Below are 22,545 nucleotides of genomic sequence, written 5' to 3'. Positions count from 1 at the left end.
CGTTGGACTATTTACCCCAGAATAGGATCATTAAGTATTATGTGCCAATGTTTGCACAAAATACTTCTCAAATTGTCATGCTGGTTATTGTAGGCTGTAATCATCCTTCATTGATTACCACTATTCTTAGTAGATTCAATTTGTCTATCTTTTTTGGTGAAGGGAATATCTTCCCTAGTTTGTTTCCTCACTTTATAAATAGCAGATTTAATACAGATTTAATACAAGTTTGAGAGTATCCTCCAGTTAAGAAGCACTCTTTTAGACAATCCTCGAGCTTCTCTTTATTGCTGAAATTCCTCATTGTACGAAGACACTCCCCATATGGAATGCTTCGAATTAGGTTCTGCGGATGGAAACTTGTTGCATGTAGCAACGTGTTTCCAGCAGTTGGCTTGCGAAAAAGCTTGGTTTCCAGTTTCCCTGCATGTATGAACACTGTTAAATCAAGGAAGTTGACCTCAGTTCCACTCACAGTGTTGGTGAATTTCAGATTGAGATTATTAATCTGTAATTTCTTTATCAAGTCTGTAACCTCCTTAATAGAACCCGCTCACAAAATAGAACCCGAGGGTACAAGACGAAAACTTCGATTTAAGGGTGATTTCGTCACTCGAACAGGACGAAAATACTTATGCATAATATTTAAACCATTACCGGTCTGCTAGTACCAAAATCGTCATGATACAACGATGTTTATGACACGAGTCCAGAATTTCGGTACCACAGACACCCGAGTCCAGAATTTTCAGTACCACAGGCCCTCCTTTTGCTCTTACATAGGCAATAACCTATACTCATGCTAATCTGAGTCCAGGTCTGTATTCATAAATTCATTGAGATGTTGCTGTAGCAACATCCTATTACTTAGTTTGTCTCTTGATACAGGTTTCCTTACACATGATGTAACACAGAGGCCACATATTGCAGGAGCGCACTGTGCACACAGACAGAACAGGAAAAGAATGGCTAAGATCATCCCAATGACTATTAGAATCTTCCATCCCCAGGCAGATATCAGTTCCTAGAACCGCCCCATCAAGGACCAGTGTCCTTCATCCACGTGAATGGATTCAGAGATTTTATGCAGTTTGGAAATGGCCTGATATACTGTCGGAGCGTTGTCAGGGATGAAAATACAGCAACTTGATTGGATCACTTTACATACCCCACCTCGGTCTGCAAGTATGACATCTAACGCAACCCTGTTCTGAAGAGTCATAATGTAATTCGACTGGAGCTCAGCAGTCAAATTACTAAGGGCACCGGCAGTTTCAACTACAGTGGCTTTAACCACCCTTGCCAATTGTCTTATGTTCCTGCTGTTCACCATAAGCCCCCAAAACGGCAGAAAACCCTTTGCAAAATCTCTGAATTCTTGTCCTGCAGTGACTTCCTTACTGATGACACCTCTAACTATCCTTGTCCTATGGTAATCTGCCGCAGCTGTGTAGGTGGGAGGCAACAGGAACGAGATAAAGCATGTGCCCAAGAAGTCAGGGGGCAACCATGTAAAGGCCCTATCATGGCAGATGAAATATGTACCCTTAGCTGCTAAGAACGAAGGGGAACTTCAAGATGCAAAAACATATGTATCAGTGCAGACGCTTTTCCCCAACTGGGCTCTGGGATTTTTGCCATTACCTTGCAGACATAGGTGACCCTGATGGGGTACAATCCAAATAGACGAGGATCTCTTCGCTTGCTGGTTCTCACTCAAAGCGACTCCATATTTTGTCATATTCCATTTGACATAAGCTTGTAACTCATCTTTAGGAATCGTTCTGAACAAGTCAATTGTTCTGCTCATATTTGCAATTCCTACTACTAACGCTTTGTTGCTTGAGTTACTTTTTGTGGAACGTGGGGAATATGGTTCAATGGCAAATATGAACATTGTTTGAAATGCCCACAAAGAGCCATTGTAACTGAATGGTAGACCAAGTATGGGATACCCTTGTCTGTCGTATGTGGCATAAGAAGACCACACACCCAGCAGTTAGTTGTGTTTACTACTAATTGGTGTTGGTGTAAAAGCTTAATGAAAGAGTTATTAATAAATTCTAATCTTCTAGAGGACTCATGTTCAGGCAGGGGGTGAAAAGAGTGTGAGGAAACAGTGGGAGGAGGTATGGGCTGTGTAGTGGGTGCAAATGTCACTTGAAAGGTGTATAAAACATATCCTGTTAAAAACGTCATCACACCAAACAGCATGAAAATACAACATATCAACGATCTCTTCTGTGTCATTAATATACACATTTTGTCTTTAAAGTTCACTCGTTTGGCAGGTCTCTCCATCTCAGAAAACTCCATCCTCTCTAATTTGCTGCCCGCGGTGGTAGGGTGTTTCTGCTGAAGAGTGCTTCTGTCAGTCCAGGGCAACTCCCTTAGACCAACCAGAACTGTTGACCTAACGTCTCCAGCTGCACTCCAAAGACTTGGGCAAACGCGACCCTAGCAGCAGAACCAGATGGCGGTTCGAAAAACAAAAATGAGCAAGTTTCTCGGATGAGAGAGCTGCACAGTCAAAAAGTAAAAAGAAATATTTTATTTGTCCATAGTCATAGGTCTTGGCCTTAAATTGTATCGGTTTCTGCCAGGTGTTGTCTGGGCTTGGAATAAGAGTTCAGGCTCTGTAGTGTTCAATGGAATTGACGGAGGCACAGCTTCTTGCAAGATGTTGTCGCTTCCTTTTTCAGAAATTGTTCCTTTTACACGTGCATCGCTAAAAGGTAGAAAGCGAGGCGCGGTCTCAGTTTCAGAGTCAGCGATCCCCTCCTGGACCCACCGGTCAGATGGAAGAGGCAGTGGGACCCTCTTACAATGGATGCAGTGGATCCAGTGTTTCTTTCCTTCCACTCGAACAGCTGATCTTGTTTAGAGAAGAACTAGATGAGGGCCGGTCCACCGTGGCTGGTCATTCTTTGTTCACTGAAAGTTCTCTATTAGCACATAAGATCCAGGATCGATAGGATGCCCTGGAGCTTCAGAGGCCTGAGGTAGAGTGTCGTGGACCTGTTGGTGTAAAACACACAATTTAGCCGTCAATTCATACAGATAATCAAGCAGTACAGGGTATTCTATCTCGCTAAACCTGGTTGGCCCTGGCACTCCCCATATGTTGGCCGGGCGGCAGAACACAATTTCATAGGGACTAAGTCCCACTCTAGAGTGAACAGTCATTCTCGTTGATAGGAGTGCCAAGGGCAGGGCGTCAGGCCATTTAAGACCTGTGCTCACTTGAATCTTGGCCAATTTCAATTTTAACGTGCCATTATAGCACTCTACTAGTCCAGCTGATTGGGGGTGATTTGCAGCGTGGAATTTTTTCTGTATGCTTAGCCCCTCACACACTTTCTTCATCACTCGACCCACAAATTCACTCCCATTATCACTCCAAACCATTCTTGACATTCCAAATCTGTTGAAGAATTCTTTAACAAGGGCTTTAGCTGTGGATAAGGCAGTATTGTCCTTAAGGGGATATGCTTCTACCCATCTTGAAAAGGCACAAACAACAACGAGTACGTATTTTAAATTGTTGCATCTTTCCATGTGGATGAAATCTAGCTGCAAAACCTTGAACGGATACATTGGAGGCGCAAAATGACCAGCTGGGTTTGGGGTTCCCCTACCAGGATTGTATTTCCGACACACCATACAATTCTTGACCACATTCTCTGCACACTTAGGAATTCCAGCATTTTGCCATACTGGAGCTAACAACTTGCAGATCCCTTTCACACTGATATGGGCCATTCCATGAGCCATTGTCACCACTGCAAGCACATATGCATCGGGTAGCAGCCATCTCTGATGCTCTGACAATTCAACCCAACAACCATTTGCGTCCAATTTACCCTTGCTTTCTTCCCATTCATTCAACTCTTTCTCTGTGGCTTCAGCTTGAATGGACTTCACACTCTCAATCGTATCTTCACACATACCAATGCCACTAACCCATCTTGCAGGGCCTGCGACATACATTCGACTCATTACATTCCTTGCAGTTTCTTTCGCAACTTCATCCGCAAACGCATTTCCGCGACCAACGTCATCAGTAACCTTTTTGTGTGCACTGCATTTCACAATCGCAACTTGTAACAGCAAGGTCAGTGACTCGAGGAGCTCATTCACCAACTGACCATGCTGGATCTTAGCACCATGCGAAGTCAGGAACCCACGTTCTTTCCACAATCGTCCAAAACTGTGAGCCACACCAAAGGCATACTGGCTGTCCGTGTACACATTCACCAACACACACGCTCTTGTAAGTGCAATCAACTCTGCTGCTTGCGCTGAATTGTGTGGGATACGTGCAGCTTCAACAATCATATGCAAAGTTGTCACAGCATATGCCGCAGTCGTATCACCATTCGGCAACTTGAAACACGAACCATCAACCCACAAAGTATCATCACATTCAGGAAGAGGAGTGTCCCTAAGGTCTACTCTCCCTTTCGTCTCTTCTTCAGTTATCAGAAATCAGTCATGCTGTTTTTCACTATCATCATCTGTCTCAACTGAAATCGGCAACAACTTGGCTGGGTTCAATGTATTAACCTCTTTATGTGCACATGACTTGCTAACAGTGTCAGCTCATAACCTGACAGTCGAGCACTAGTTAAGTGCTGTGTCTTTGTTCTGTTTAACAGAATGTCCACTGCATGCGGGACCATTACAATTAACATGTTATTCATCACTAACCCAGCAGACTGTCGGATAGAAACAGCTGCTGCCGCAGTGGCTCTCAAGCAACTCGGCAACGCCTTAGCTACCGGATCTAAAGTCGATGAAAAATACGCGCATGGACGCTGTTTGTCCCCAAAAGACTGTGTCAGAACTGATAATGCACAACCTTCTTTCTCATGGACATACAATGTAAAAGGCTTACTGTAGTCGGGGGTACCCAACACAGGAGCCGAACACAATACATCACGCAATTCGGAAAAACTTTTCTGACACTCTTCAGACCACGGAATGGGATTTGGTGTATCTTTACAAGTTAATGCCACCAAAGGTTTGGCCAATAAGGAAAAATTCGGTATCCATTGTCTGCAATATGATGTAATGCCCAAGAAAGCATGCACTTCTCTCTGTGTCCATGGGACACTCAATTTTGCAATTGCCTGAATTCTTCCTGGGGTCAATTTCCTTCCCTCCTTCGATAAGAGGTGACCTAAGTAGGTCACTTCTTGTCGAAAATATTGCAACTTTGAAAGAGAGACTTTGTGATGCAGATCACACAAATGACGCAACAATGACAAAGTGGCTTGTTTACAAATCGCCTCAGTCTCTTTAGCGACCAGCAAATCGTCGACATACTGAATAAGGGTAGCGCCGTCAGGTAAAACAATCGTATCAAGCTGTGTTTTTAAAGCCTGACTGTATATTGATGGACTTTCACAGAAGCCCTGAGGAGCGCGTTTGAAGCGGAAACTTCGGCCTCCTAAACTAAAGCCAAAAATATCCCTGCTCTCCTCAGCAATCGGAATGCTGAAGAAAGCATTCTTGAAGTCAATCACTGAGAACCAAGTGGCTGAAGCTGGGATCATAGTCAGTAGGGCAGTGATATCAGAGACAACGGGAAACTGTGGCACAACTATTTTATTGACTTCCCTAAGATCAATCACAAACCGGTAAACAGGTGGCTGGGAAGGATCAGTACGCTTCAAAACCGGCAGAACAGGACTATTACAAACGTTGCCTCTTGTCTCTTCAATTACATCTTTCTCAATCAGGTCATAAATGATCGCTAACACCGCCTTTTCACCTTCGCTAGAGATCTTGTATTGCGGAATACGTGGCATTCTAACATTGGCTTTTAGTGTTACAACATATGGCGCTATTTCCAAGAGACCCACATCATTAGGACCAGTAGCCCAAATAATATCCGGGAGAGAAGACAATTCTGTCGGAAGTTTATCCTTTGACAAATACACTGGAGAAACCACTTTCTTACACAGTGTAAGTTGTACTCCCGAAGGAGAACAATACAAAGTCGCATATAATCTTTTCAACAGATCCAACCCCAACAAGTTTTCACCACAACCTGTTGTAAGAATAAGGGGTGCTTCGAATTCACAAGGTCCAACAGAAAGGGACATGGGACTAGAAATCGGGTTCCTAACTGGGGCGCCAGAAAAACCTACTGAAACGTTTATTTCGCCAGACAAAGGTGCGCCAGGGAGTTTTGAGTGCATAATAGAACTCTTTGTGGCACCAGTATTCAACAGAAAAGGCTCTGACACACCTGATGTAATCACCTCAACATATGGTTCACTCTGATCTACTGGAACTGAAACAACTCCCTCTCTTTGTCCATGGCTGTCCTAGCAATCATCACCTTCCATTTTCTCGTTTTCTGCATAGTAGTCATCAGCATAGTACTGAGCCGTCCTAGCAAACGTTATTCTGCTGGTCGAAACTATTCATAGAATTCTGAGGCGGGAAGGAACAAGCGTTCTGGGGGAAATTTCCACGCCCCCTACCTCTAAGAGCTTGTTGAACACCTCGACCTCTTGCACCAGAAGCACCATTCGTACGCTGTAACAAAACCGGACAACTACTCTTGAAATGACCTTCTTCCTTGCAATACGCACACTGATTGGGTCCATACGGTAAACGTTGTTGAGAAGACTCGTTTCTTCGCAAGTTTCTCGAATACTGCTGAGGTTGCTGATAATCGCGCTGACCATTAGTACGAGGTGGATAAGCTTGCTGTAGAAGAACTTTAGTTTTCAATTCCTTAGTCTTTTTATCCGCTTTCTCTAACTCATCTTTGCGCCTATTTTCATAGTACTGGGCCGTAGCTAAAATCTGTGCTGACGTGGAAACAGCCCAAGCACTCTCAGAATCCTTCAACTTATTACATAGTTCAGGAAGCAAATTATGTACAAATTTGTCAACAAACAATCTCTGGCCACCCTCGGTAGCCATATCCTGACCACTATGATCGATGAAGGTCTCTTCAAACCGAGTGAAAAAGTCAGACACAGTCTCATCTTTCTTCTGTTTGCACGCAGACAACTTGTCCCAATTAACACGCAATTCGGGCATCAAAGTCTTCATATACGCAATAATCCTATCAGGAAGCTCTGCTACTAAAGGCTCTGGCTTAGCCCCACCAACTTGTCTAACATCAGCAGCGGCAATATCAACCCATGTGGCGCCTAACTCTTGATCATGATCCGCATGACGAATCTTTCCCCATAAAGGATGTGGAACAACATTTCCAAACATGTCTATATCGGCTAAATTCATGATGCAGGATCCTGCAGTCTGTGATAATTCTTTGTATTATCCTGTAGGATTTTTACGGGGATCAGGCAATGTCTGCTTAAGGGCCAAGACTTCAGCTCGCTTCCATGGGACATGTACCAACACACGCTGAAAATGTGGCGAGATGACTGGAACGGCATTTGCGTCCCCTTCCCTCCAAACTGGGGGAACCTCTCTCATGGGATATTGTCTTGCCTTCTGCTTAACCTCAGAATTAAACAACGACTGAGAAACACTCTCACTTCTAAATGACAACAATGTCGCAACTGCTTTCTCAACATCAGAACCTACAATTGTGCCTTTTGCAAACTCGAACCGTACACGGTACAACTCAGACATATTGGGTTCTAAATTATTCTCCTCCAATTCCTCGCGAAGGAAAACACACATTTTCTCAAAAACGTATCTCTGCTTCGATGCTTCCCACTGATGGAAGGCATCCATAATGGATTCTAAGTCATATCGTATTGGGTCTGCAACCCATTTATGTGCCAAACGATCCAATATCTCTTTCTCTCTAGAATCAGGCAAATGACTGCATGACTGTCTACGCTCTGTAGCAGGGGACATACCCAATTGTCCCAACGAAGGAGAAAAGAAACCAGAAAAGGCAGCAGTCATTCGCTGTCTGGTTGAAGGAGAAGAGGAAAGAATAAGGGAAGAATCCAGAGTTGGAGCAGGAGGAGCAATAAGAACAGACGTAGAAGTAGCAGGCAAAGGCAAAGTTGGCGGCCCCTGAGGAGGCTGCGCCAAAGGAACGGTAACCAACAGAAAAGGAGCTGGTTGTGGAGGAATCACAGGAAGCATAACAATCTGAGGTTGTACAGCCACAACTGGTGGCGGTGGTGCCGTAGCATTTTGTGCATAAGGGGGTGGTGAACTCAAGAGATGTGACATTACAAGGATCTTTTTCAAGATCGTTCCTTGCTTCCTGTTCTTTAGTTGGCAAAACTGGGTAGCATCTATCTACCACTAACTTTTTTACTCGTTTCATCTGTTCACTTTCTTGCTCTTCTTCGTTATCCCTAAATGCAACAGCAGCTTGTACCATTGACATACCTCGTTTTCGTTTATTTTTCTTCGCTAATTTCATTTCTCTCTGTTTAGCTTCTTTGCGCCATAGGCGAAAAGAGCCAAACATCGCCGGCCGGGCTTTCTTCTTAAAAAGTTTAACCTCTAGATTATCCAAAATCTCTGTGTCAAAACTACCATATTGGGGCCATTTTAAAACACCATCCTTTCTGGTGTAACGGATCCATACATCGTTATATGTGATAGGGCCTACGCCATGCTTCACATATAATTCGTAGGTCGGAGTTCCAATCGGAGGAACCGGACACGAGTCCTCCAATCGGGAGTCCCTACTACAACCAAGACAAACCAAATTTCCAAGTCTGCTAAGACCAGGCATCCTCGCTCTCTAGTCTAGCTTCAAACTTCAAAGGATTATCGAATACAATAGTCTCGCGAATACACGAGTCCTTCGGCTTTGGCACTTGCAAGTTCCAAATCAAAGCGATCCCAAGGGATACCAAACTAAGAACCAAACTAAGGACTGGGAGACGCTCTACTTATACTTAACTTAGGTATCGATGACCGATGACGTCACCAGAAGACTCGTCTATCGTTTCGCTCTACCAATCATCAAGGGTCCAAAACAGGGCGATAGTCAGGGCAGCAGTCCTTCGTAGCCGTCGGGACGCGGGGAACCTCGCAGCAAAGACTTTCGGACCACGTCGACATGCAGGGGTCGATGAAGAGCCTGGCCTTCCTCCAGAATTTTCACACGAAGCTCCTCACGAACCTCTGGCTTGGACCGGTACCGCTGATACCGCCCCACTGTGGGCGCCAACTGAAGTACCGGGTTTTTAAGAACACAGCGGTGGCAGGGAGAACACCCAAAGACTTCGTGTGGGACCTGTTTCAGACTACAGAAACACAGAGTCTTCTTGGTGAAGTCAAAGATCCTATTTATTGGCTGCAGCCAGTAACAGGTATCCTAGAAGTACGACAGCATGTATGTTCTCAGGAGACTGCTCAAACTTACAAAGCCAGCCTTCTCTTTTTATACAAAATAATATGCTTCAGGCAAACATTCCTTATTTTACAGTTGACCATACACATATTTTCACTACAAAGAAAAAGCAGAGTCATGATGACAAGCCCACATTTCAGTTTGTCCAGTCCATAATAAATTACCCGGCAAGGCCCAGAACTTTCATCAGATATCGACGGACCCCCAATAAAAACGGGCACCTCCTCCTCGTAAAGCAGGTCATAAAGAAGAAACAGGGACAGGTGTGTGTAAGATTAGGCATGGTTTGTGTGCTATGAACGGTTTATGACATGATGTGCCTTGATGCTAATCTCATTCGGCCACTGGGATGGGAACTCCCCGAACAGGTTTGGCTCTGGGCAGTGGAGTCAGCTTGCCTAGGTCACAGAGGAGTCAACAAATGTGTACGTGTCCTTCGGTTCGAATTCGGCCTTAGTCATTTGGCTATGTGAGGGCAATCACAAAATGTATTCCGCTCACAAAATGGAACCCGAGGGTTCAAGACGAAAACTTTGATTTAAGGGTTATTTCGTCACTCGAACGGGGCGAAAATACGTATGCATAGTATTTAAACCATTACCGGTCTGCTAGTACCAAAATCGTCATGATACGACGATGTTTATGACACGAGTCCAGAATTTTGGTACCACAGACACCCGAGTCCAGAATTTTCAGTACCACAGCTCTGATGCTTGCATCTCCCCGCCCGCGTCCAAAGCACTAAAGAGAAAACTCTAGCCAGAAATATTACAAAGCATCACAGAAACTCATGCAACCTGGTTGGCTCTAAGCCATGCAAGTCATTAACTCCAAATAAAGAATGCCCAGCAACTGTCTCCCCTCAAGTAGACACTGGCAATGAAGACTTGATTGTAGAAACGGTCTCCTCTGAACCGGGAGTTCCCTGTACCAATTGGTTTTCCACTTTGGAGGTACAGGATACCGAGATACCTCCCCAGTCCCTACACCAGGTTAACCCCTCCAAAGACTCGCTGACTCTTTCTGATAAAACAGGCTTCCAGTGCCTAGTGGACTCAGACATAATTAAGTTTGTGAACGTCCTAAAACCAGGTTTCGAGGAGCTAAGGTCCAGGCTCCAAACTCTAGCAGGCCAGAGTGCTTCAAGTATTCCAGTATTAAAACAGATGACCATGGATTACCCCCAAGTGGCACCTTTTGCTAACCAGCTACCATTAATTGCTCCAGATAGTCAGACTCTGCATCCCCCCGGTTGGGGAAGGAGGGAGGTGCCTGTATCCATCAGCTCCATCAGCTCATCAGACAAAGTCAGGTGGCTGTTGGAGACCTATAATATCATTAGCAGATCCTCCTTGCACCCCTTTACACCAGCCTAACTACCTTATGAGAGAACTGAAATTGTACTTTCAAACATGGCCAGGCTAGTTGCATATCCCGGCTCATAGCTCCCAATGTGCCATCATCCCAGGCCTACAATCCTTCTTGTGCATTTCTCACAGACTTTCAACAACACTGCCAATGGAGGCATAGCATCACCCAGGGTGGGTTCATAGTGATGCAAAATGTACCAAAACAACAGCGGGAAGATTTTGTCGACCAAGAATCATCAATAAAAAAGTTATCCACTGGCTCCATTCGAAATTGAGCATATATCATATGGCAGGATATTGTGAGGTCCAAACACTATAGTATGGTCGTAGAGGGGCCTAATTATATCAAAATATCTCTTTCTAACCAGGTTCTGGCAGATGTCTTAGTTGCACTGGAAGTTTACTTTTCCTGTCCATCTACAACTGTAATCAGTTTAAGGTATACCATCCTTTTTTTGAGTGACAGTGCCCAGCAGCCCATTCAATAGCTTTCTTCTGGCCATTCTGAGGGCTCCCAGTAAACAGCACCATGCAGGGACTGACTTTCCCCTTCACTATCTCTTTACCTAAATCCTGTTTTCCCTGCTAAGGACACGTGGCATGTACTCTCGTGGAACATCGTCGGTCTGAAATTCAAACTTTTCTACCCATTGTGGGATCCTTCCATAGACATGTTAGATATTTGCTTGGTTCAGGAATCTTGATGCAGAGAGCCTTTTTTTCGGGTCTGGCTGTTAGAAATGTTGCTGCCCAGACATTGTACATGGAAGAGGCCACTGGCCGATGGCCTGATTGTGTGGATGAAGAATACTGACTTATTTTTTCCGCAATGATATATTCACATATTTAACGTATATAATAGGCTTCTAGGCACGAATAAGGAATCAGCTACACTTAAAACTCTTGAACATTCCTCAGGTGCCCTACCAGTAGATGTACCACTAGTAGTAGCTGGAAATTTCAATGTAACATTCAAACCCCTTGATAATTCAATAATAGACTTAACAGAGGAAGAAGATAATATTTGGCACATTCAGAAGCTAGATATCCCCAAGTTAAAAAATGTTTGGTCTTGAAATACCAACTACTCTGGTCTTCACTCTGAGGTTAGGCCTTAGAGCCTGTAATCGCAGATCTCAGTCTCATCAAGGTGGCGCTCATAGGAAACAAAACCAATCCAGCAGAATAGATTACATATTCTTATCCCAACAGCTGTGGTTGCATATAGGGCACCATAATACCCTTGATTTAGACTCAAAATGTTTAATTAGTCCAAGTTTTGTGCTAAGGACACCTAGTCTTTTGGGTGATATTACCCTCTCAAACAATAAAAAAGCATTACAATGGCAGTGTGTATCTGGGAAGTCCAACCTAATGAAACAGGTGTACTCCAAGGTAGCTGACACCCTGGAAACTCTGAGTAGCCTAACTTCCCAAGACATAGGCTCCAAGGCTATATTAGCTTGCCAAGAGGAACTGTTTGTAGCTATGATAGCCCAAGAACCCCAAAAATCCACGCTCCCTTGGTACAATGAACAGTGCAGACTGACGAAAGCTGTGCTGTTGAAGTCTATAAAAATTAAAGTCCAGAGTGGTATTTCTATGCCACGGAGAAAGTAAAAGGTAGTGGTGGCCTGTGCCAAATCAAGCTTGGAGAATGAGGTCTGGAGTGACCTGCTACATACAGCCAAATCAAGCCATTCAAAGACCTTTTGGTCTATAATGGCACATAGCAGCCACGATGCAGTTCCATTAGGGGCCATCCACATACAACCTTACAACTGAGTCAAGCTCTTCGAGAGACTGTAGTCTGAAAATTGAGCCGCAAGTTGTGACACCGAAAGCCAGGGGTTAAGAAAATCGACCTAGGCAACTAGAACCACTTGTGATATCTACCAGAGAATAATTTGAGGCCCTAAAGTCTATTGTCCTTTGGAAGGCTCCTGGCCCAGACATCTTTCTGGTTCATCCATGTGCAAGTGAGCCAGATGTATGGGCTCCCTATCTCAATGTCCTCACACAGGCAATCTTAATAATAATTAAAATCTTACAATTCAAGAATCACCAATACTTAATCACTAAAACATATCTATTCCAAAGAGATCATAAAATACATTATATACACAAGTTCAATTCATCATTATTACAATTCATTTGATACTAATATAAAATTAGCAGTCCTTTACAGTTATAAGTTGTTTACTTTTGTGCAGAGTCTCATATGCAAAGGATGCGCTAACTTATAGCAGCTTCCAAACCTAATATGCTTGAATCATTAACTTCCAACTTCTTTCTTATAAGCGTCAATAATTTTGTGAAGTTCGCAATAATTAATATATCCATTGAGTTAAAACAAGCTAACAGAGCTTGTCTATAAGATCGTATCCCTCTTTCATTAAAACAAGTTTTTAAATACCTCTTTCTATCAACCTTCAAAGATGTACAAATGCAAACCAAATGTATAATGTTTTCTTCCCATCGGTTACATAGTCTACAGAGAGTTGACTTGGTTGGTCTCTGCCAAGGCATAGCATGCATTAGTCCTGGACGACTGCCAAATCTTGAAGTCATAAATACGTTTTTTATTTGGGTTGTCCACGGTATTTCTTTGAGGGTAGTTTATTCATTCACCATCATCCAGGCATGTGATCTTTTAATAAATAACTATTTATCCTTTAAAAGTGATAGATGTTTTGTTAGTCTATTAATTTATTTTTTTAAAGATAGTGGTGTTATTGACATCTCCCAAATATCATGCACAGACAGTTCTTTTAGTGCTGTTTGAAGGTATGTAAAAAACGAGACGTTTTGTTCTGTTGCATTTCTTGCCAGAGTAGACAGCTCATTGGATTAAGAAGATTAGTATTGATATGTTTCCACACCTTTACATACTGGCCAATCCTTGCAACTTACAAAAGCCAAATTCTAGTCGGATCTGGTCTGCTGATGTATTAATCAGCAGTCGAAACAGCATTTTAAATGTTTTTGTTATAGCATTGTTCAAAAGTGAAGAATCTATACCGCAAAGAATTTCACTTCCATAAGTGAGACTGGGCATTAACTTTGCTTTTATAACCTTTAATAGTGACAGATAAGTTGGACTCCCAAAGAGCTATGCAGTGAACGAAAGGCTGCAATCAAGCAGGAAATTCTTTTTTTCAGCATTGTTTTAAGTTGAGAAAAGGAACCCTTCTCATCAAACCATAATCCTAAATATTTGTAGTATTTTACTTGTACAAGGTGCCAACTTTGTAAATACCATTTCTGTTTGCTGTGGCTCGATGCCCTATTGCAGACTACCATTATTCTTTGTTTGTTACATTTATTACCAACTTATTCTTAGTGGAATACATTGATATTTTATTTAATTATATTATTACGTATGAGTCGCTGCAGCCCTATCTTTGTTTGGCAATCTTGGATGGTAACCCAATTCCAAAACCAAGGCAGAGCACTGAGATTGTCCCCATATACCCCAAGGGCCGACAGGATGAAACACATAATTATAGACTCATCAGCTTAATTGATAGTCTACACCTCTCGAGCAAGTCCAAGATTTTGTTTAGCTGGGAGTGAATTTGACTCACAGTTTTAGCAGGAGGGCACATATAAGCAAGAGGGCATAGGAATAGAAAATAAAGAGAATTAAATCTAGAAACCTCTTATAGGGTTAAAGCAAAAGGTTTGTCCCTATATGGTGCAGAACTCTAGGGCCATGCATGTGGTTAAGAACTAACCATGGTTTCTTAGGTCCTTAGTAAACATTCTACAAAGTCCCCCTTGGCTCCCATTGCTATTTGACATGGGATTGCATCTGATCTCTTTTACTGTGCAATTGAGACCCTTGCTATTCTATCATAGGCTTTGGTCCACTGAAGAATTGGAACCCTATAGATTACCTCTCAGAGAACTACTAAGCACTCAGGGCCATCTAAGAATCCACTTGTTGATATACATGAAAAACACATTCTACACCATAGATCTCAATTTGCTCTCTGATTCCCCAGATGTTGCTTCTGTAATACCCAAGTGTTAGATATGGGATTACTGGTTGGCTAAGTTATACACCCAGACCAGGCAGGAATCCTCACTCTAGTCTGGGTAAGCTAGATAAACAGTAAACGATAACCTGTGCTCACCCTCTGGTAGCTTGGCACAGAGCAGTTAGGCTTATCTAAAGAGGCAATGTGTAAAGTAGATGTGCAACAAACACAGTAACACAATGAAAACACAGCAAAAATACTCTATGCAGTTTTATAAAAATAGATTATTGTATTATGAACAAGACCAAAACAACAAAAATTCAATTTATATAAGTTGAGATATTGAATTTTAAAGGAATAAATGCAGTTAATTGCTTAGAAGCAACTAGCGCAAAAATGGTTATTTTAGGTCACGATGGACTGGGACAAAGTCTGGCCGATCCCTTGGAAGTGGGACCCACGCAGGCCCCTGTGCACAAAGTGCCTTTCCTGGTCGCAAGCAACAAAATGTGTCACTCAGTGAAGGCAATGCATTGCTTCCGATTCACGCAGGTGGGTCGATGCATTGCATTTGAGCCTCGTGGTCGGGTCCCCGGATCGATGCTGCATGGTCGTTGAACCTCGCAGTTGGGGCAATACATTGAAATCAAGCCTGGTGGTCAGTTCAATCAGCGTAGTGGTGACGATACATCAATTTTGTAGCAAAACCCCTGCAGACCCCACGTCTTTTGCCCAGATTTGGGAGGGGTCACCTTAGGCAATGGTTGGACTCACAGAAGGCAGAGTCCAGCACCAGCAGCAGAATTGCAGGAAGTCTTTTGTGTCCCTGAGACTTCAGAAAACAGAAGGCGAGCCAGCACGTCCTTGGAGATCACTTGGAGGAAAGGCAGAGTCCAGATCTTCTTCAGCAGGATCAGGGAGCAGCAGTCAGCAGGCAGCAGGCCAACAAGCAGAAAAGCAGTCCAGTTGGATCCTTTAAGCAGTACAGAAGTCCTTCTGACAGAGTTCAATATCCAGACGTTTCTGATTTTAGGGGGTCGGAGACCCAGTACTTATACCCAAAAGTCCCTTTGATGTAGGTGCTGAATTCAAAGCAACTCTCTGAAGTGCACAAGGATCCCTTTCTGACAGACTATCTGTGGGTGGTAAATCAGTGCTTTGTGTGTGGACAAGACGCTACGTATTGAAGTGTAAGGGCCAGCCCTTTCCATTCTTCCCTGCCCAGGAAGCCTCATCAGAATGCAGTTGAATGCAGATGAGCCTCACCTTCCTGTGTTTGTAGCTGTTCAGGGGGAATGCACAAAGTGTAGCTGTCACCCAACCCAGATGTGCATTGGAGACAGGCTGCAAGGCACAAAGAGCAGTAAGTGCAGAGAAATATCTGCTTTCCAAAAGTGAAATTTCTAAAACAGTAATGTTACATCCAACTTCAATAGGTAGGGAGGATTTATCATTACCATTCCAAAGATTTTAAGCCTGAAAAAGCTACTCCTCTCAGCTTAAAAGTGTAATAAGGAATTCCCAATGCTAGCCTGGAGACAGGTCTAAAAGGTTTCTTCTGTGGGTGGCACAATCAGTGCTGCAGCCCACTAGTAGCAATTGAAGTATAGGCCCTGTGTATATTGTATACCACTTTACAAGGGACTTACCAGTACATCAAATATGTCAATCAGGTATACACCAATGTCTTCATGTTTAGAGGAGAATCACATGCACTTTAGTATTGGTCGGCTGTGGTAAAGTGCTCAGAGTCCTAAGGCCAATAAAGAGAATCAGCAAAAAGGTGAGGCAAAAGGCAATAATTGTGGGGAACGACCACCCAAAAGATTACAGTTCTAACACCAACCAACTGATTAAGGTTAGGCTTAGGGAACATAAATAAAGGGAGGAGCTCAAGTGCTGCAAGATAGGCAGCTTGACTGATAGATTTATAGATCACAAAAATATTCCAACATACAAAGTCTCTTTTGATAATATTGATTTTACCTAAGCAGCTGTTTCTAACATGTTGATATGGAGTCGTCCTTATCTAAAGTTTTACTGCTACTTGGAGAAATAACTGGGAGCGAGAAAAACGCAGATTTTTTAAACTCTTTTAAAATTGTTTGTGATACTATGCTCTGATCAGCCCCCCTCCTACCTGCACTCTCTGGCATCTTGAACAGTGCTACACGCTGCAACGACTCTCTTCCTGGGTAGCCATTCTCGAGGGCGCGGCGCGTGATTGATACACGCCCCCTCGGTTGGCCACACCCCCCCCCAACTTCCCGTTTGGCTGCTATAAATCATGTGTCTTGGTAGGAAGCGCAGCGGACGAGCGCAGCGGGCGCGTCGATTGCGCGCCGAAGGCGCGCCTAAGGCAAGCCCGTCTGCGCCCGTCCGCGACTGGCCAGGACTAGGGGCGCCTCACTCTGCCTCACTCATCACTTATACCCCGGACCTACTTCGCAGCTACCAGGGTCCCTGGCCCATCTCGCCTACAACAAGCTCTCGCATTTCTGCTCTTGGCATAGCTCCCCTCACACCCCCTTCTTACCCTACTCCCACAGTCGATACTTCCCCCACGATGTGTGGGTCTGTTCCTCTGCCAACCCCTAAAAATCTTACAGCTTTCTACCTTAACACTAGATCTGCTGTTGCCCATGCGCACGAACTTTCGGTCCTGCTGGGCCTCCATGCTCCCGATCTTCTCTTTTTAACTGAGACTTGGATCTGCGACGACTCCCTCCCTGCCCTCCTATCCACCTTACCGGCCTCCTACTATGCCCTCAGGGTGGATCGTTCTTCAGGCAGAGCCGGGGGCGGCGTGGCGGTCATCGCACGTACCAATCTCCCCTTTCAAATTTTATCCCTACCGACCATCGCCATTACTGAATTTCTGGTGATTCGCACAGTTTCCACCCCCCCCCTAACTTGCTTCCTCACTTACCGTCCCCCTCAGTCCCCTTTATAGTTTCTCCCGGACTTTTTGGAGGTCCTGGCCACCATTACAATCAACAACTCTTCCATCCTGCTCCTTGGCGATTTTAATTTCTGGCCCTCTGATCCCGCCGAATGTTCATCATCTAAGGAATTTTCCGATACCCTTCTCTCCCTCAACTTTACCTCTCATGTTCACTCCCCCACCCACATTAAAGGTCATCGGCTCAACCAGATCTGGTCTCTGAACTGCCCTGTGGAATCACTCTCTATTTCCCCTTGCCCGTGGTCTGACCACCACCTGATTTCTTTTCTCCTTCCTATTCTCCCCCCAGCTAAACACCTTCGGCCCAAGAACACCTGGGTCCGATCATGGGGCCGTGTCAACCTCGAGCATCTCTCCTCCCTCCTTACTGGCTCTCTTCCTTCTCTTCAGGGCCTCACCACCGCCTCCCAGGTTGACGCCATAAATCAGTGGCTTTCTCATAGCTGCGACTCCGTTGCCCCGCTCAAGCGCATTACCTCCAAACGCGACAAAGACACCAATCGGTGGTTTAACAACGAGCTTAAAACCACCAAACTAATAGTCCGCCACGCGGAGCGGGCTTGGAGGAGAAATTACTGCCCCACTCTGAAACTGGAATACACCAACATCTTGAGCCAGTACAAAAAAAGCCATCTTGGAGGCTAAAACATCTTATTTCTCCTACAAAATCTTAGCAGCAGAGAACCAGTCCAAAGAGATTTTTACCATCGTCCACAACCTGGCTTTCTCGGACAGAACTACTCTAAAACCAGCCCCGTCCGAAGATCTCTGCCTCTCTCTTAATACCTATTTTATTAAAAAAATTGCCACTATCAAGGCTAACATCCCCCCACCTTCCCCATCTTTTGTTGATCCTCAATGTCCTCTCCCCAAAGGCACACTGACCACCTTTCCCTCTTTCACTCGGGAAAGCCTGACCTCTTTGGTGCCTTTGATCAAATCTGGCTCCCCGCTCGACCCCTGTCCTGCCCACATCCTCCGTCACGTCTTTATCTCTTGCCCAGACCCTCCCCTCCACCTTCTTAACATCTCCCTTTCACGAGGCATAGTCCCCAGCTCCTTGAAATCCGCGGTCATTGTGCCCATCCTGAAGAAACCTGGGGCAGATTCCTCTGTCCCGGCCAATTTCCGCCCCATCTCCCTTCTGCCATTTCTGGCTAAGGTGCTCGAGCGCCATGTCACCTGCGCTCTGAGCTCCTTTGTGGAGAAGCACGGAGCTCTTGCCCCCCGCCAAGCCGGTTTCCGCCCCGCACACTCTACGGAGTCCGTTGTCATGTCGGTCCTAGACACCCTCAGGGAGGGTATGGATACCAATCAGCACCAGGCCCTCGTGCTCCTCGATCTCTCAGCCGCCTTTGATACGGTAGATCACAACATCTTACTTTCCCGTATCGGGGCGGCGGGCATCGGGGGGAGTGCCCTGGTCTGGTTATCCTCCTTCCTGAGCGACCGCACCCAGGCTGTTCGCCTGGGTGACTTCACAGCGGACACCCGGAAAGTTCAGTGCGGGGTCCCCCAAGGTTCCTCTCTCTCTCCCCTCTTGTTTAACCTCTACATTGCTCCCCTGATTTTCTCTCTTCAACAGATGGAGGTCGCCGTATTTAATTATGCGGATGACCTCCAGCTGGTCTTCAATCTTTCCTCTCCTTCTGCTGTCCTCAATTTTCAAACTGTCATGCTTCATATCAGGGACTGGATGAACCACAACCACCTTAAACTCAACCCTGATAAAACCGAGTTGGTGTTGACGGGTGGTTTATCCAGTCCCTGGTCCCCCCTTTTTTGGCCCCCCTCTCTTGGTTCTTCTCCTGTTCCCTCCTCCTCAGTTAAAACTTTAGGCATAAAACTTAATTCTCAACTCACCCTTCACTCCCAGGTTAGCTCTGTGGTATCTTCCTCTTTCCTCTCACTGCGTACTATACGTAGGGTGTCCCGTTTCTTCTCTTTTTCTGCCCTCAAACTTATCATCTTGGCCATGGTGGTGTCCCGCCTGGACTATGGGAACGCCCTGTATGCTGGTATCCCTGCATACAGCCTGCGTCGCCTACAACAAATCCAAAACCAGGCGGCTCGCCTGGCCTTCAATCTCCCCAAATTCCACCACTCTACCCCACTCCTGAAATCTCTTCATTGGCTCCCCGTGCGAGCTAGAATTCAATTCAAGCTCGCATCCATCACTTTCCTGGCCCGATCGGGTCTGGCGCCGGCCTTCATCTCCTCTGAGATTGTTTCTTATGCCCCCACCAGGGCCCTACGTTCCTCCTCCCAGTCCCTCCTCACCATCCCACGTTTCCGGAGAAAGAAGTGGGGCGGATCCAAATTTGCTTTCCTTGCCCCCACCCTCTGGAACTCCCTTCCCCTTGAACTTCGCTCCACCCCCCTCTACTCACAATTCCGCAAATGCCTTAAAACCCACTTATTCACCAAGTCCTTTGAATAATTGCTCCCTCTGCCCTCCCTGCCTCTAAACCTCAGTCCCCGTTAGCTATAGCGCCAAGAAACCGCTGGTATACGTGCGCTCTATAAGAACTTTCAAACTCAAACTCAAACTCAAACTCAAACTGGAGCCTGAAACCATGATGCACCACTGCTTTTTCTTCTGCAATGCATACAAATTTTATCTTGAGAAGTGGATAAAACTGGTGTGCCAATTGCTTGGCTTTGGAATATATGAGGCTGCCCTAAGAAGTTTGAACACCAGTACTAGAGATGTGGTAGTTATCAGTGTTGCCAAATTCTTACATGCTGCATGGGTTACATGGAAAAGACATTTTGAGAGCACATTTGGTAGCCCATCCATCAGCATTTGATAGAACGACAAGCACCTTTTTGCATTTGCTTGCATCTTACTAAGAGCTTGCCTTATTTGTACATTTCTTACAGGCAGACAACTAGAGGCCATACCTGGCCACATTTGCAAAAGGCATTGCTTTTTCTTATGTTGACTTACTTATTTTACTTATTTATACCTTGATGTATTCTATTTTAGTAATTCTTAATCTTATCGCGAGTGTGATTAGACATAATGTGAACCATATTTTACTTTACCTTTTCAAGGAATTGTGCCTAATTTTCACAAGCATTAATTATTGTATCTGCTCTTTTGCACAGTATCATGAAGAGTTAACCACTGTTTATAAATCTGAAATCTACTGGTTTGTACATGTGGAATTTTGTCATTCTATAAGATTGTATGTTTTATATTGTTGTATGGTTTATGGATCATAATTTTGAAATGAACTGATAAGCGAGAAAGATATTATTACACTTCCTAACTATAACGTCACTTTAACCTTTGTGTTTTTCACTGACTATGAGATATTCTGGTTTTGATATTCAGGGTGCACAATCTTCTATATCTAGAAAGTGCATTGCCCTATTGTTGATTCTGAACTTTGTAACGGCCGACAACAGAAGCCACTGCATGTGTTCGGAATGTATCTATGTATGTTTGGAATTTTTACAGCACAAACCTAGCTACATAGTGGAAAGCTACACAAGGATGAGATATTGAAGCAGACAAGCTAACCAGGGACCACTTTGCCATCTCTGGTCAAGAAGGCCCGGAAGTGAAGATGTTAGAGTCAAAGAGACATAAAAAATATAAGTTAACTTCTGAGCAGCAATGTTTTGACAAAGTTATAATAGGTCTTAGAAAAAAGAGAAAAAACTGTGGAGTGAAAGGAGAAAGGAGAGGAGCCGTTGGTGGGCATGTCTCTCTTCAGATGAAACACATTTCAAAAAAATTAACATACACTTTTGGAATAGTTGGCGTATATTGTTAGAATAGCGCGCCATCATACACAATCTGCCACAACTCAGTGTTTTCCATGAACACTTCATACCATATCAATAAACCAACCAAAAAATCAAAAACATATTCAAGTAAATTAATACCTATAGAACATGTAATATACAAACTGCATTTACAGAATGAACCTTCAATTAATTAGATACTACCATTGGAAACAAGTGAGTACAAATCAGAACATTCAATGATGATAGTTTAAAAATAAATGTAAAACCTTTGACGTGAGCATTTATCACAGATGGGCGTCCTCATACTTTAAGAATGGCTACAATTTACTTATCAATGCGCATTAACTGTAGGAGTTACAGCCCTATGCCCTCATGCAGGATGAATGACCACGCAGACACAGAGAGTATGGTGCTGGAACTGGTCCAGGCCACATGCACCGGCCCCCTTTTTTTAGCAGAGTCACCGGTCGTCAGGGATGGGTGTGGGGTGAGTGTAGAGGCCAGCCCTCTGGGAGTGGCTGGTTACATAGGACATATGCTGGAACACTAGAATGTGTCCAGCAGCTCACTACATCCCTCCAAAACTTTATTGAAAAAGAAATAATTAAAATCGAACCTGTTGGAAAGAACAAACAACAAAACAAAACATCACTGAGTCTAATCAGGCACTCCACCTGGGCACTATTGTTCTGTCCCACCTGGTCTCAAAGTGTTGGTGTCTATTTACACAGTTAATTTAGATGATGCATCAGAGCAGTGGTGGAGTCCACTGCAGAGATCTTTGAAAATGCCCTGTTTCATAGATGACCACCTGGCAAAAACTACTTGGAGGATGACAGTGTGGTGGTTTAAAATATTCCTCAACCACCATGATGCTTCCCGGTACCTGCTGGTGGATGAGCTTCAAACTTCCCTCTCATGCCAGGACTCCTCTCTGCCGGGCAGCCACTGGACTGTGTGGACTGTGTGGGCCTTTCATAGGTTGCATGGAGGTGTTGCTCAGGAACTGCCAACAGGACCACATCCAGATCGCTTGTGAAGCCACAAAGTGTGGTTGTCTCAGGATCTTTGTGCTCGGGCGTCATGACTCTGGTGCACGTGCTTTCATCAGAAAGTCAGTCTCCTTCTGCAACCTCAGTGCTTCCTGGT

The sequence above is a fragment of the Lissotriton vulgaris genome, chromosome 2_1, assembly GCF_964263255.1.
Source record: "Lissotriton vulgaris chromosome 2_1, aLisVul1.2, whole genome shotgun sequence".
Lineage (NCBI taxonomy): Eukaryota > Metazoa > Chordata > Amphibia > Caudata > Salamandridae > Lissotriton > Lissotriton vulgaris.
This window is presented reverse-complemented; position numbering follows the sequence as displayed.